The 16,152-nt window shown below is 45.3% G+C and overlaps 1 non-coding gene across 1 annotated transcript; it reads right to left on the bottom strand.

The window, feature by feature from the left end:
* Nucleotides 1-889: 889 nt before the first annotated feature.
* Nucleotides 890-963, bottom strand: trnan-guu (transfer RNA asparagine (anticodon GUU)). Its single transcript has one exon. It is a non-coding gene; the product is annotated as a tRNA-Asn (tRNA).
* Between the last annotated feature and the right edge of the window lie 15,189 nt (nucleotides 964-16,152).

Here is a 16,152-nt window from a genome sequence, read left to right as displayed (position 1 = left end):
ATTCACAAGGTGAACAACCAAAGATAATCACCGTCACTGATTCCCTTCCACAGGCCCAACTTTGTGAAGCAGTATCTTTCACTGGCAAAGGAAACACCCTTGTCCTCAGGTGCCTGCTTCATTTCGATCACGATTTCAAGCACCTCACTGTTCTAGTCTCATTTCCAAACACTTTGCTCATCGCCTCAAAAGACGCTCTGCGGGTAGCTGCTTGTTCCACCCGAACAGGCAGTGGGTTGCAGATTCCCACCAGTCCCAATTTGAGTGAAATATTATTCCCCCTCCACTGATTTGAATCTTAAAGAAGACGCCGGGGAGCAAGCTCCCTTTCTTTTCGATGACATTTCTCATTTTGTACTCGGAAGGGTTCACACCTGCGTGGGGAAACCGCAATGGATTTCAAGTCCATCGCATTCACCACTCGGCCCACGAATACAGAACCACACTGACAGCTTGACTTCCCAGGTCTGTCTGCCTGTGGAGCTCAGAAAGAGTGAATCATCGCAGAGTTTGTTTGAATCCAATCACTTCACAGTGATTCGAAAGGGTTAAGTATCGGCACATGTTGTTTGCAGATATTTAGGTGTTTCACCCGAAAAGATGAAATGAACTTTCAGTTAGAAATTGCAGGAGGAACTCAGCAGGTCAGGCAACATCTATGGAGAGAGACTCAGAGGCAACATTTCAAAATTCTGTTTTCTCCGACAGGTCCTGTCAAACCTGCCGAGTTTCTCTTTTGGTCTCGTCTTCTCAGCATCCGCAGTCCCTGACGTTAGACATTCATTCAATTCGGAAACCCCTTTGTGGAGAAGATTTCCGTTTGGGGAACATTTTTCTGACCCCATTAAAAGTGCACAGCGTCGAAGCCAAAGAAGGGCAGCGAACACTCCGCCCCTGGGTGGGCTCGAACCACCAACCTTTCGATTAACAGCCGAATGCGCTGACCAATTGCGCCACAGAGACAGGCGCTGACAAGGGCTGCACCATCGCTTAATGATTTAACAATTCAGCCTCCCCGCCAGGAATTACAATTGTCGTCTATCAGTTTTACTTTTCCATAATCAATCCTGGGAGAACTGTTGTGGAGATACCGGGGACAGTCTGCAGACACATCCATGTCACGAGGAACTAGCTTTCTTACTGCGGGCCGTCGCCCTTCCAGCCTTTCAGTGTTTTGCCTATTCCCGAGTTCTCTCATTGGCTCGCAGGGGAGAAGGGGTTTGAATTCCTGATGTGCAGGAACGACAATTCTTTCAATGTCTCAGATCAGTTCCTGTGCCGAGAACATCAGAGTCAACCTCCCGGCCTCTTCAACAAGGGGACGGTGTCTGGACTGTCTCTGCTCAATCGGACCGGTGATCTTTCATTCTCCTCTAAATCCGCTTCCCAAAGTGTTTCTAAAGGTTCACAAAGCTGGAGACTGGGATTTCTGTTTTGCTTCATGAACATTTGCACATTTTTTCCATTTCCGAACTGACAATATTTTGCCAAATTCTCTTCCCTTGCCTCATGTCCAGGGATGAGGAATTTCCATTCTGGGGAGACATTCCCAAGGTTGAGAATGTTCGCTTTGGAGCAAAGAAGGATAACTGGAGATTTCCTGGGGCTGTTGGTCATGATGGGAGAAGAAGCGGTGGGAATGGTCAGGTTAATGATCAAAAGAATCAATTGCCACTGACCAGAGTCAGTTACCTGAGGACAGGGATTGAAGTTCTTGAATGAAAAGCAGCACTTGTGCCTAATAAACACAGAGAATACTGCAGAAAGCCAACAGGTCGAGCAGCATCTGTGGAAAGGGAAAGAGAGCTGACGTTGTGAGTCTGGTACGTTGTTTGTTCAGAACCCGAGTTTCCTGCATGGCAATCAATTCCCAGACATGAGAAAACGGGTCTTTATTGAGACGGGTTTTGTGAAGTTTGAGCGATAATGCAACCAACAGGAAGTCATTTAAAATCGCCAGCGAAGAAAGCATAGCCAGCAGGTTACCACCCTGGGCGGGGAGCCCCAAAGCATCTCTACGCCAACACATTAAGTGTTCGGCCACAACTACACGCCCAAAATTGTGCTCTAAACTTTCTCATGGAATAGTTCTAACAGGAAAGGTGAGTATTGGGCTTGTCCTGTCCGCGCCATAGCCCCAACGTTTCCTGTTCCCCTGGATTTGATCAGGACAGAGGAGGCTGATGGGAGATCGAATTGAACTAAACACATTGATGAGAGATAGAGCGGGTGGGAAGGATCCATTCCCATGAGTAGAGAGATTAATAATCAGGGCCGAAAATAAGGAGCCACTTCAAGAAATGTGGGGTTCATTCAGCAAAGCTAATGTCGAACTGTTCACAGAAAATTGTGATGAAAGTCTCTTGAGTTATTTTGATGAGAAGTGTAGGTGATGTTAATACAATCGATAGGATGAACGTAGACTGGTAAATGTATTTGGTAACAGTCCTCGTTATCGCATCGCCCTCTTGTTTTATTGATTCGACCCTCCTCATCTCTATGTACAGGAATTGCTCCCCAGCCTATGTCGCAACTCTGTAACAAAATGCATCAAAATCACTTCGCAAAGCCTGAGTACCAGATCAGGTCACAATCCAGTGGTTCCATGAGCTTTGAAAGTAACATAAAACGTACCATAGCCAACGATTTCTTTGAGATAATCTGGGCGTCGAAGTTTCTTAATTTCTTTCCTCGAAATGAATCCCATCTTACTCATTTCAGTGTCCTTTAATATGGACAGGTATTAATTCCCATCGCACTTGACCGTTCTAATTCTGTGATTGAGCCATTTATTGGCCTCGAGACATGAGTAGAATCTGTCAATTTTCAAGTGCCACCGTTAAGCCACACCTACAAACGTCTCTCCCGTTCACTCTCAGGTTTCCCTCATAACCGAGCATCGGGGAAATAAGAAATCGAATGGGAGTAAAACTCAGTTTGACTATGATTAGATTGCCAGTTGAAGAAAGAGCGAATGTTCCGCTCAAAAAGCAAAGTTTCACGGGAATATTGCACAATATGGATGTCAAACTCACGACGTCAGAATAAAAATCTCTTGTTCTACTACTGAGGTGTTCGAACATATAGTCAGGGTGAGACCAGTTCTTTTATCAAGGCAAAATAAATTTTTAAAATTTACGAAAATAAATACATTTATCAGCAGAAGTCCACAGTTTCAATGCTTTCTGCTCAAAACTCAGCAAAATCATTAAGATTCCACTTCCTTTTTGCTTCTTTCTCAACGCTAACATCCAGTTTCTTCAGTTTCTCTTCTTGAATGTAAAGTTGTTTGTCTTTTTTTTGCCATTTTTTGAAAGCAAATTCGCTTCAATATCAACAAAACTGACAGGCAAACCTGACACACAAACAGCCACTCGCTGCCACATATCCCCAATTCTCAATTTTAGATTTGCAAAGGTCTATAAAATAAAGTAAGCAGTTGAGCCCGTTTAGAAAGTAGATGACTGACTTTTATGGGTGACTCGCTTGGGCCTTTGCCAACGCTGCTCGCAGGTTTCGTGATCAGGACATAATCTCCCTCAGTTTGGCTGAGCCTGTGCTCGGTTCATTGGGAGATTAGGACCGGGTTGCAGTCGACCCCGACTTCAGTTGCATTGTTGTTTTTCACTGGCAGCAGAAGATTGGAGATTATAGGACCAGAACATTGCTGCTTTTCTACTTTTTCTTGTGTCGTTCCATCTGGGACTGAGGAAAGCGAATCATTATCAGGAAACCAAGAACATTACGTTTCTAAAGATTCAAGTGCAGGAATTCAATCCGATTTTTGTTCTGTGACTGTGTTTGTCCGAATATTGGTATAAGATGCCTGGGTGTGTCTGTATTCGATATTTCAAGAACAAATAACTGGAGAATAGTTTCTTGCAGATTGTATCCCCAATAACAGGCCGGAAATGTGCAACAAGGAAACGGTTAAGATTATAGGAACATAGGAATATGAGTAGGCCATTTAGCCCCTCAAGTGTGTTCTAACGTTCAAAGAAATCATGGCTGATCAGAGGCCTAACTCCATTTATCTGTCTTTGGCCCATGTCCCTTAATACCTTTCCTGAACAAAAAAAATCTGTTTCGGATTTAAAGCTGACAAATGATCCTGTACCCACTGCCGTTTATGTAGGATATTTCCAAACATCTGACAAACTCAATGTGTAGAAGTGCTTCTGAACATGTACCCTGAAAAGTCTGGCCCTAATTCTATAATTTTGCTCCATTTCGACTTACAACTATTTTGGTGAACAGCCGGACTTGCTGACTAAATGCACCAAAGAGTCTGAGATGTAAAAAGTCAGTAAGATCACGAAACCCGAGTGTTAGCGAATTCCAGCTTCAGACTACAATTACTGAAATAGCAATTGTCCTTTATCAGTGTGACTTTAACAAAATAAAGGCTGGGGCATTCATTGTAAACGGTCTGACCACAGACACTGCAGACACACCCAATTCACAGAAACCACCCTTGTGTGGGGATACAAACATAGTGGTATGGCAGCCTGTCTGCAATTTCGTTCGTTTCACTTGCATTGTCACTTTTGTCTCTCTTTAGAAACACGAACTGACTGAGCGGAATACAATCTTTCTCAGCCGTAATCATACGGTGCTTTTATAGCACTATCACTGCTTTAAGTATTGGTCGAGTAATTCGGGAACGAGGTTTAGAAGTCGATGGCTCTCACCGTGTTCAAACTTCACCAAATGTCTGCAGAAATCATTTGCCAACATCGGGAAAAAGTGCTTCCAGACATTCCTGAGGAATTTCGGTTTGATAGGCCTTGAACTTAAGTGGAAGGAAGGGAAGCCCCGATGCAGGGGCTGCCTGACCCTCTTTAAAAAACTGTCACCAGAAATTCCAGCCGCAACCCGACGTCATCGGACATGCCCAGTGATGGCCTGCAGATATTGTGACGCAATAATGATGCTGGCCCCAGGAACATGAATATGTATTCGGCATGGGTCACGTGGTACTGAATCCAAAAAATAGTTTTCAGAACATCTGCTTCTCATTCTGTCTCCCAGGACCCGGGCGGGTCTCCACTGGCGGATAATTACGCCATTCTGTTTTTAAGTTTGGCTCGAACACCCGAGTGGCCATGGACAAGCATTACCTTCCTCAACAAAGGGGACAGAGATCAGAAGAACACCACCCTAAACTCCACAACTGTGTAACCTCAACTTTCGACGTTGGGCCAGTGTATCATTGTGATGATATTTAGCTCACATCTTCAAACATTTGTTGGGGTAGCGGGTGAGGAGGGAAAGCTGCAAAAGATGATACTGAGCGGATAGCAGAGGATGGCTTCTATCCATCAACCTCCGGTTCTGGGCCCAACACGGTCCCGATGCACCACTCTGCTATGCTACGCTACAGCCTTTCCAGACAAATTTTCAGCTTTTCATCTGGCGTGTGACATGCGCGTTCGAGATTGATGCCAAAAGATCTTCACTCCTCTCGTGAAATATGCTGTTGCGAAGATGTATCGCTGTTGTGCAAATATTAACGTTGTCTAAATTCCAACATTCTGCTTTTCGAAGTGTGATTTCGCTCAGAACTACACACTTTCAAAAATCACCAAGTTCAAACGGAAACACAGTGCCCACAGAAAGAATTAGCCATCCGAATGCTTCCCGATGCAGGGCTGCCTGACCCTCAGGGAGGTTTCTTTGATAAACTGTGTCCAAGCATTCCGGCCGCGCGTCATTGGGCATGCACGATGATGGCATGCAGGTATTGTGACACAATAATGATGCAGGCCCCCGGAACATGAATATGAATTAGCCGTGGGTCACGTGGTAGTGAATCATTCAACGAATGTTATTCCATATCCAGGGATTTATTTGAGGGATGAGGTAAATGGGCAAGCGTTACACCCGGGGTTCACTCTTCCTTCACTCCCATCACCCGCCCATCGCCCCATTTCACTTTGTCCTGCAACGGCCGAAATTGGAACCCCTGCCCGTTTCCCCCACCCTCCTCAGTATTCAAGGGCCCGAACATACCTTCGACGTGAAGAAACACTTTACCTGCACTTACCACAGCCAATACTGCAGTCGATGCTCACAATGTGGTGTCGTCAACATTGGAGAAACGAAGCGGGTGACTGCTTCGCAGAACACCTAGGTTCTGCCCACACAAAGACCCTGAGCTTCCAGTTGCCTGCCACTTCAGCACATCACCCTGTTCCCTGTCCAGCATCTCTGTCTCAGGCTTGTTGCAGTGTTTCAGCAGAACAAATTTGCACTTGGGGACCCTACAGTCGTCCTCAATATTGAATTCAATAATTTTAGAGCCTGAACTTCCCCATATCGTAGCCCCCGACCACGCACACAAGGCCTTGTTATCACGTAGTCTGCCAGTACACACCACCTATTATTAGCCCTTAACAATTTCCTTTAACACCTATTCACCCTCCCAGACAGATCGCTATCAACTCCTTTGTCTGTCCAACCATTCTTGTCTCACTTTGGTCTCTATCCCTATCTACCATTTACTCCGCCGCCTTCCTCCCACCCTCCCATCTGCATAGTAACCGACATTTTCCTAATCATCACCAGCTCTGTGGAAGGGTCACCGGATTCTTCTTCACAGAAGCTGCCAGACCTGCTGAGCTTTTCCAGCAATTACTGTTTTTGTTTCTGAAATACAGCATCCGCAGTTTTTATTCAGAAAGAGTTGCAAATTGGTTCGAGAGACAGAGTGAGAGAGTGAGTGAGACAGAACAGCCATGAACCGTTGGCCTCCGTTCTCAATCATAACATAAAATCATTGCAGTACGATCACTTCCCTCAACCCCGCGTCGTGTGGGCTTATGACGCAACGGGAGCGCGTCTACCTGCTGCTTTCAAGATTGCGCATTCAAATCCCATCAGGCTCAGTGGGGTGCAATGTCTGCTGCTTCAAATCAAGTTAAATCTCAAGCTGCTGGTGTTGAGGCTGTGTAAGCATAACCTTTGGATAAATTGCCACCTTCTGTTGGTCCAACTGTCAGTTCACTCAGAATCACAGAATGTGTCACAGCCCACCTTTGCTCTGCTGATGCTCCAAAATGAGCAATGTACCTTTATTCGTATCGTAATCTTGCCTTCTCCCTGTAAATCTCTGCATTGTTACTTTGACCATGACCACCCCGAAATCCCTTTTGTGTCCATTGAATCTGCCTCTCTGTCACTGTCAGGCAGCCTTTCCTGATCCCAACCACTCCCTTGGCGAAAACGTTCTACTTCATATCCGTTCTCCCCGTGTCTGCGTGGGTTTCCTCCGGGCGCTCCGGTTTCCTCCCACAGTCCAAAGATGTGCAGGTCAGGTGAATTGGTCATGCTAAATTGCCTGTCGTGTTAGGTAAGTGGTAAATGTAGGTGTATGGGTTGGTTGCGCTTCGGCGGGTCGGTGTGGACTTGTTGGGCCGAAGGGCCTGTTTCCACGCTGTAATCTAATCTTAACATCACTTTTCCTACTCTTCCCAATGACTTTTAGTCTCTTCCTATTCGCTTTCGATCCTTTCAGGCGTGAGAGCATTTTCACCAAAGCGGGAATCATACGCCTAGACCACCATACCATACACGATGGGCCCTCTCACCTCCCGAAGCAGCTGGGACTTGCTCACTGTGGAATACATTCTAGATTCCTCGAGGAATTATATGCAGCGAGACTTTCCAGAACATCTGCTTCTCATTCCATCTCCCAGGACCCGAGCTATCTCCATTGGTGGATAATTACACCATTCTGTTTCTGAATTGTTCTCTCACACCCGAGCGGACAGGTACAAGCATTATCCTCTACAACAATGGGAACAGAGAACAGGAGAGCACCGCATGTGCATCACCTCAACTTCCTATGTTGGGCCAGTATATCAGTGTGAGACATTTAGTTCGCATCTTCAAAGGCAAGATACAGAACATTGCACCAGTGTAGGGGAAAGCTGCTAAAGGAAACATCGAGAGGAGAGTCGAGGATGGCTTCGACCCATCGACTTCAAGATTAGTTGTGAATTTCACTGTTTGTTAATATTCCCAGATGCACTCCGATGTCCAGTGATACACGAATTCAAACAGCAAAGGCGGTAACTGTGCAGGTTCTCTCTCCCTCTCTCTGTCTCCTGCACTGTCCTCACCATGTGCTTCCTTTGTCTGCTCTTCTCCCCTTTAAAACAGCTGTTGTTTTGTCTTTTTTTTTCCAAAGTTCCAAAACAATGCAACAGCATATAAAATAGGAATTGCTGCTTCTGGAATTCGAGGAAATCACCTCCAACACCTAAAATACCTCAAAAAAAAGAGCAGCTCTTACAGCCAGATATTTTTCCAATTCTCCATCTTGGATTACCCAGAATCCGGTTCCCCATGGGAGAATGATTAGCAAGGTTAGATCTCATGGAATACAGGGAGAACTAGCCATTTGGATACAGAACTGTTTCAAAGGTAGAAGACAGAGGGTGGTGGTGGAAGCTTATTTTTCAGACTGGAGGCCTGTGACCAGTGGAGTGCCACAAGGATCGGTGCTGGGCCCTCTACTTTTTGTCATTTAAATAAATGATTTGGATGCGAGCATAAGAGGTAGAGTTCGTAAGTTTGCAGATGACACCAAAATTAGAGGTGTAGTGGACAGCGAAGGGGGTAACCTCAGATTACAACAGGATCTGGACCAGATGCGTCAATGGGCTGAGGAGTGGCAGGTGGAGTTTAATTCAGATAAATGCGAGGTGCTGCATTTTGGGAAAGCAAATCTTAGCAGGACTTATACACTTAATGGTAAGGTCCTAGGGAGTGTTGCTGAACAAAGAGACCTTGGAGTGCAGGTTCATAGCTCCTTGAAAGTGGAGTCACAGGTAGATAGGATAGTGAAGAAGGCGTTTGATATGCTTTCCTTTATTGGTCAGAGTACTGAGTACAGCAGTTGGGAGGTCATGTTGCGGCTGTACAGGGCATTGGTTAAGCCACTGTTGGAATATTTTATGCAATTCTAGTCTTCTTCCTATCGGAAAGATGTTGTGAAACTTGAAAGGGTTCAGAAAAGATTTACAAGGATGTTGCCAGGGTTGGAGAATCTAAGCTATAGGGAGAAGATGAACAGGCTGGGGCTGTTTTCCCTGGAGCGTCGGAGGCTGAGGGGTGACCTTATAGAGGTTTACAAAATTATGAGGGGCATAGATAGGATAAATAGACAGTCTTTTCCCTGGGGTCGGGGAGTCCAGAACTAGAGGGCAAAGGTTGAGGGTGAGAGGGGAAGGACATAAAAGAAACCTAAGGGGCAACATTTTCACACAGGGGGTGGTACGTGTATGGAATGAGCTGCCACAGGATGTGGTGGAGGCTGGTACAATTGCAACATTTAAGAGGCATTTGGATTGGTATGTGAATAGGAAGGGTTTGGAGGGATTTGGACCGGGTGCTGGCAGGTGGGACTAGATTGAGTTGGGATATCTGGTCGGCATGGACGGTTTGGACCAAAAGGTCTGTTTCCATGCTGTACATCACTATGACTCTATGACTTCTGCGTTATGGGCCCAGCACGCTCCCGCTATGCCACTCTGTTATGCTACATGGCAGTTTTTCCAGAGAAGTATTCAGCTTTTCATCTGGACTGTAGCATGCACGTTCGAGATTGATGTCAAAAGATCTTCGCTGTTGTCGTGTAATATGTTGTTGCGTAGACATATCGACGTTGTGAAAATTTAACTTTGTTTAAATTCCCACATTCTGCTTTTCGAACTGTGATTTCGCTCAGAATCACACAATTTCAAAAATCACCATGTTCAATCGTAAACACAGTGCCCACAGAAAGAATTAGCCAACATCCGGAAGAAATTCTTCCAAACGTACCAGGGGAATTTCGGTTTGATGAGTTTCGAAAGTTAAGTAGAAGGACGGGAAGTTTGCCTCGAGGTTGTTTAATGTGGAGATGTGTCCCACATGTAAACTGATAGGGGTTGGTCATCCCATGTTTCCCGATGCAGGGCTGCCTGACCCACAGGGAGGTTTCTTTGATAAACTGTCCCTAAGACTTCCAGCCGCTTCATGACTTCATGGCATACGAGATTGGGAAGGCAGAATTGCGGGAGAAGGATCGGACCCGGTTGAAACAAAGTGCAGACTGGGTGACTGCTTCACGGAGCATCCATATTGTGTTCGCCAGAAAGATGGATTGTTATTCCCAATCGGTGATAACAAGTAGACAACAATTACATCAGGCAGCACTTGCTTTGCAATATCGTGCTCATAGACCTCACTTCCAGTTGAGCAAAGATCACTCAACTCCGGATCTCTTTATGTTGCTGGTACAAACATGGGGCAACCAGCTGAATTCCAGAGCTCTGAGCGATTATCCTCTGCATTTACGTCCTATTTGACAGACTACTTTCTCAAGGAATCATAAACCTCGAGTCAATGGGCATCATAAAATATTTTTATCTCTGCCATGGTGGGTATTTACAAATATCAAGCCTTCTGACCTGAGTAGATCATAACAAGGTGACTTTATTTAAGCTTGTACCACATATGTGTGGAACAATTCCGTCAGTCTAGCTTGGAGACGCTCTGCCATTTTCAGTGCAGACTGCATATTAGTGCACATTCTGTCTCAATAGTTACATGCAATATTGGTGTAAAATAAAGTTTTCGTTCAAAGTTTGTGAGAAGATTTGTAGCTCGGGTACTCGTTGTTGTGGTTCTGTTCGCCGACCTGGGAACTTGTGTTGCAGACGTTTCGTCCCCTGTCTAGGTGACATCCTCAGCGCTTGGGAGCCTCCTGGGAAGCGCTTCTGTGATGTTTCCTCCGGCATTTATAGTGGTTTGTCTCTGCCACTTCTGGTTGTCAGTTCCAGCTGTCCGCTACAGTGGCCAATATATAGGGTCCAGGTCGATGTGTTTGTTGACTGAATCTGTGGATGAATGCCATGCCTCGAGGCATTCCCTGACTGTTCTCTGTTTGGCTTGTCCTATAATAGTAGTGTTGTCCCAGTCGAACAATGTTGCTTTTCATCTGCGTGTGTGGCGACTAAGGATAGCTGGTCGTGTCGTGTCGTGACTAGTTGGCGTTCATGGATACGGATCGTTAGTTGTCTTCCTGTTTGTTCTATGTAGTGATTTGTGCAGTCCTTCCATGGGAATTTGTACACTACGTTGGTTTTGCTCATGCAGGATATCGGGTCCTTTGTCCTGGTGAGATGTTGTCTGAGAATGGCTGTTGGTTTGTGTGCTGTTATGAGTCCGAGTGGTCGCAGTAGTCTGGCTGTCAGTTCAGAAATGTTCTTGATGTATGGTAGTGTGGCTAGTCCTTTGGGTTGTGGCATGTCCCTCATTCCATTATCTTTCCCTTAGGCATCTGTTGATGAACTTGTGGGGGTATACCGTTTTTGGCGAATACATTGTAGAGGTGTTCTTCTTCCTCTTTTTGCAGTTCTGGGGTCCTGCAGTGTGTTGTGGCCCTTTTGAACAGGGTCTTGATGCAACTTCTTTGTGTGCGTTGGGGTGGTTGCTTTCGTAGTTCAGGACTTGGTCTGTGTGTATGGTTTTCCTGTATGCCTTTGTGGTGAATTCTCCGTTCGGTGTTCTCTGTACCATCACGTCTAGGAATGGGAAATGGTTGGATGACACCTTTGTAATAATTAAAAACACAGAAATAGAAAACACACACCGGATCATCAACGCCACACTCACAGGAATCAGATTCACTGGAGAGGAAGAAAAGGACAACATACATTTATGCATTTCAAGACCTCCTCCTCTGTAATGTGGACCTTTTCCAACATGTCACCATCTATTTCCCCACATTCTATCTCTTCCATGCCCTTCTCCACGGTAAAAACTGATGCATCTCCTCCATTTACTGCAGCTCCACACAAAAGCCGCCTTGCTGATCTTTGAGGGGCCCTATTTTCTCCCTTTTTACCTTTTGTCCTTAATGTATTTATAAAAAACCTTTGGATTCTCCTTAACACTATTTGCCAAAGCTATCTCACGTCAGCTTTTTTCCCTCATGATTTCTCTCTTAAGTATGCTCGTACTGCTTTCATACTCTAAGGATTCATTTGATCTCTCTGTCTATACCTGACATATGCTTCATTGTTTTTCTTAACCAAAATCTCATTTTCTCAAGTCATCCAGCATTCCCTGCACCTACTAGCCTTTCTTTTCACCCTAACTGGAATATACTGTGTCTGGACTCTTGTTATCTCATATTTGAAGGCTTCCCATTTTCCAGCAACCTGTGAACATCTGCTGCCAATCAGCTTTTGAAAGATCTTGCCGAATACCTGATTCTTCCACCAATTTAGAACAACTTTTAGATCTGATATATTATTTTCAATCACTATTTTAATGTTAATAGAATTGGGGTTGTTGGCCCTTAGGTTTTGCACCCTCTCCAGTAGGTACATTCACATTGTGAATTAGAAAATTTCCTTAACACACTTAACAAATTCCTCTATTTGGCAGATAGGTAAATGGGCAGAAGTTATGCCTTGGGTCCACTCTTCCTTCATTCTCATCAACCCTAACCCCATTCCTACCCCAATAGTCCAACGGCACTTTCCCCTGCAACTACCGAATGTGTGACACCAGCCCATTTACTTAATCCCTCCTCACTATCTAAGGGACCAAACATACCTTCCAGGTGAAGCAGCACTTTACCTGCATGACCAACAACCCAGTCTACTGCATTTGCTGCTCACAATGTGGGCTCATCTACAATGGGGAAAACGAAGCATAAACTGGGTGACTGCTGCACAGAACATCTACGTTCTGCCCGCAAGAAAGACCCTGAGCTTCCAGTTGCCTGCCAATTCCATACCCCACCCTGTTCCCTGGCCAACATCTCTGTCTCAGGTTTGCTGTAGTGTTCCAGCGAAGCTCAGCACCAGCAGAACGAAGAGCACAGAATGTTTCATTTGGGGACCGTACACCCCTCCGCTCCCCATATCGAATTCAATAATTCTAGGGCCTGAACCCCATGGTATTCTCGTCCCTGTCACACACACCAAGCCTTGTAATCGCATAGTCTGTCATTCCACGAACCACTACTTAGCCACGAACGGTCTCCATTAACAGTAATTCACCCTCCCACGCAGGTCGTTCTCAACTCCCTTTTCTATCCAGCAGTATTTCCCTCGCTTTGGGCTCTGTCCTGATCTATCATTTACTGCATGCACCTTCCTCCCACAATATCTTTCCCATATAAACCGACAATTTCCCAATCACCATCAGTTCTGTAGAAGGGTCACCGGCAACTCCTGTCTTTTTGTTTCTGATGTACAGCATCCGCAATTCTTTCAGATTTTTATTGAGGTCGAGTTGGAAATTACTTCGAGAGACCGAATGAGACAGAACAGACATGAACTGTTGATCTCCGTTGTTACTCATAATGTAAAATAATTGTAGTGCGATCACTTCCTTTAATCATGAATGGAGAAACTTAACTCACTCCGAGCTCGTGGCGTAATGGTAGCGCGTCTAACTCCAGATCTGACGGTTCGGCGTTTAAATCACGTCAGGCTCACGGCAGGTTTCTTCTTATGTTTCAAATCAAGAAATCTGTTGAGCCAAATCTTCGTTCCGGAAACTTTTGATCACACGTGAAGCTTTGCTGTCAGTTTGATTTGTGAACACTGTGTCAGGGAGGTGGTGTGCCCATTGTTTGGGTAAATGCTAAGCTCCCCGCAATGTGAGAAGTAAAACACAAGTTGTTCATCACGGGATTTAAACACACAGCCGCTTCGTTCAGTTGGTGACAGCGCGGTGTGAATAACATTATACCGATATTTTTACAACATAATCTAGAGATTACCAGCTTTGTGTTTCAATCTATCAGGAGGTCCCAGCTCCTTCTGTCATAGCAGAGTGACAGCGAGTTCAGATAGAAATGTTTCTCACCAACAGCAAATCCTTTCCTCTCAGTCGACACAGTTAAATTTATCTTTATTCAACAGAAATTAAAGTCTGACGGCCCATCTCCACATTAACTGTGAGCCTGAATTTTATAAACGGTGTCAGTAAAATCCAATGGTGGACACTGATTTGGTTCAATCGTTTTTTTTTTGCCGAGCGTAATTCACCGAGAGGATGCTGCTGTGTGAAACAGCGTGGGGAATTACTGCAGGGCCTCCTGCACATGGGACACACCGTAACTGATGTTTTTCACCTTCACCAGTTTATTCCTATCTCGGAGAAGAGAGGTTTGATGATTCGGATCATAGCAGCCAGACAGAGAACAGGAGAAGAGCACTCAGACCTTCACAAGCTTGTCACCACAGCTGGGTCATCGTGGGCCGTGTATCAGTATGGGATAGTAATCTGCATCTACTGACTGCAAGCACAGCAAATTGGAGTGCTGGTGGGACTATCACACAGGAGAAAACGGCTTCGACCTATCAACTGGAGTGGTTCCCAATGCGCAACTCCGCTCACCTCAACTGAATAACTGTAAACAAATTACTCAGTGATTCAAAGGAATACTCCGTTTTGAATCTGCATTGTGTCATGTACCTTCGAGAATGATGTCAAAACACCTTCATTGCTGTGATGGAGTATCCTGTTGGGCAGAATAAAGCCGTTGTCAAATTTCCCACGTTCTGTTGGTCCAACTCCGATTTCACTCAGAATCACGAAATGTGTGACAGCGCAGACTGAGGCCATGCAGCCCACCTAAGCTCTGCTGGCTCAACACAATATGAAAATAAGTGTCTCATTCTGTCGCCTTCTCCCTGTAAATCTGCACATTGTTACATTGAACATGCCCACCGAATTCCCTTTTGTGTCCATTGAATCTGCCTCTTTGTCACTGTCAGACAGCGACTTACTGACCCCACTCCCTGTGCGAAAACGGTCTTCCTAATGTCACTTTTACTTATTTTCCTGATGACTTTCAATCTCTGCCAAATCGTTCTCGATCCTTTCAGGCCTGGGAGCATTTTCACTGCATTATTTCCTCTGTCTAAAACTCTCATGACGTGGAAACCTTCAGTCAGACCAGCTTTAAGCCCTCTTTTCACCAAAGAGAGCTGCCTCAAACTTTCCAATCTCCCTTCATTGCTGACATTCCTCAGGACGGTACCATTCACGTTAACCTGTTCAGCGCCGTCTGCAATCACTTCACTTCCCCGCTTCCTGAAGTATCACCCTCAGAATTGAGCGTAATACAGGTGGAGGATTCATTCAGACTCGGATTGCGCGGGCGAAAAATCTGCAATACTTGTTCTCACTTTGAACAAGTGTTTCCCTTCGCCGTGTTCACTGCAATGGCAGCTCTGCACCGTCCCTAATTCAGGCAGTCCGATCTTATTTAACAAAGCGGCTTTTTGAGAAAGTTGATCGGGCATTTTTGCTCAGTTCAATTTAAGGAATGATGGTTCGCCTGGGATTGGAACTCGTGAACTCTCACATGGCTGCATATGCTCGAAGACCCAAAGCTAGAATCATATCCCAGACTAACGAGCCACCAGCCATGGGAGCAGCCACCTCCTGAAGCAGCTGAGACTTGCTCAGTACAAAATTCATTGTGCATTTCTCCCAGAAACACAAGCAGCGAAGAGTTTCCAGAACAGCTGCTTCTCATTCTGTCTCCCTGCTGCTGTTTGTCCAGGCCCCAGGAACCGAGCCCTCTCGACTGGCAGAAAGTTGAACCGTTTTGTTTCTAAACTTGTCTCTGACACCGGAGTGACCAGTGACAAGCATTACCCTCCTCAACATAGGGTACAGAGAACAACAGAAGACCACTTAGACCTCCACGAGGGTGTCATCTCAACTGTGCACATTGGGCCAGTATATCAATATGAAATATTTATGTCGAAGTTTTTTTGGGAAAGAGATGAGAAGGCGAGGTGCAGAACAGTGCGCCGTCGTGCGGGAAAGCTGCAAAAACGACATTGACTGAATAGGAGAGATGGTTTCCCCTCTGGATGATGCTCCCATCACGCACTAGCAGACATATCGCCGTCGTGCACATATAAACTCTGTCTAAATTCCCACATTCTGGTTTTTCGAACTGTGATTTCTCCAAAAGCACAAAATTTCAACACTCGCAAAATTCAAACTTTAACAAAGTGCTCATAGATATATTTAGCGAACACCTGGAAGAAATTTGAGAGCTCTTGAACTTGAAGTGGAACGAAGGGAAGCTTGCCTCGATGCTGAGTAATGTGGAGATGTGTT

Source organism: Chiloscyllium punctatum, chromosome 36 (assembly GCF_047496795.1).
Source record: "Chiloscyllium punctatum isolate Juve2018m chromosome 36, sChiPun1.3, whole genome shotgun sequence".
Lineage (NCBI taxonomy): Eukaryota > Metazoa > Chordata > Chondrichthyes > Orectolobiformes > Hemiscylliidae > Chiloscyllium > Chiloscyllium punctatum.
The sequence above is the reverse complement of the archived record's forward strand: the minus strand, read 5'-3'. Positions and strand labels throughout refer to the sequence as shown.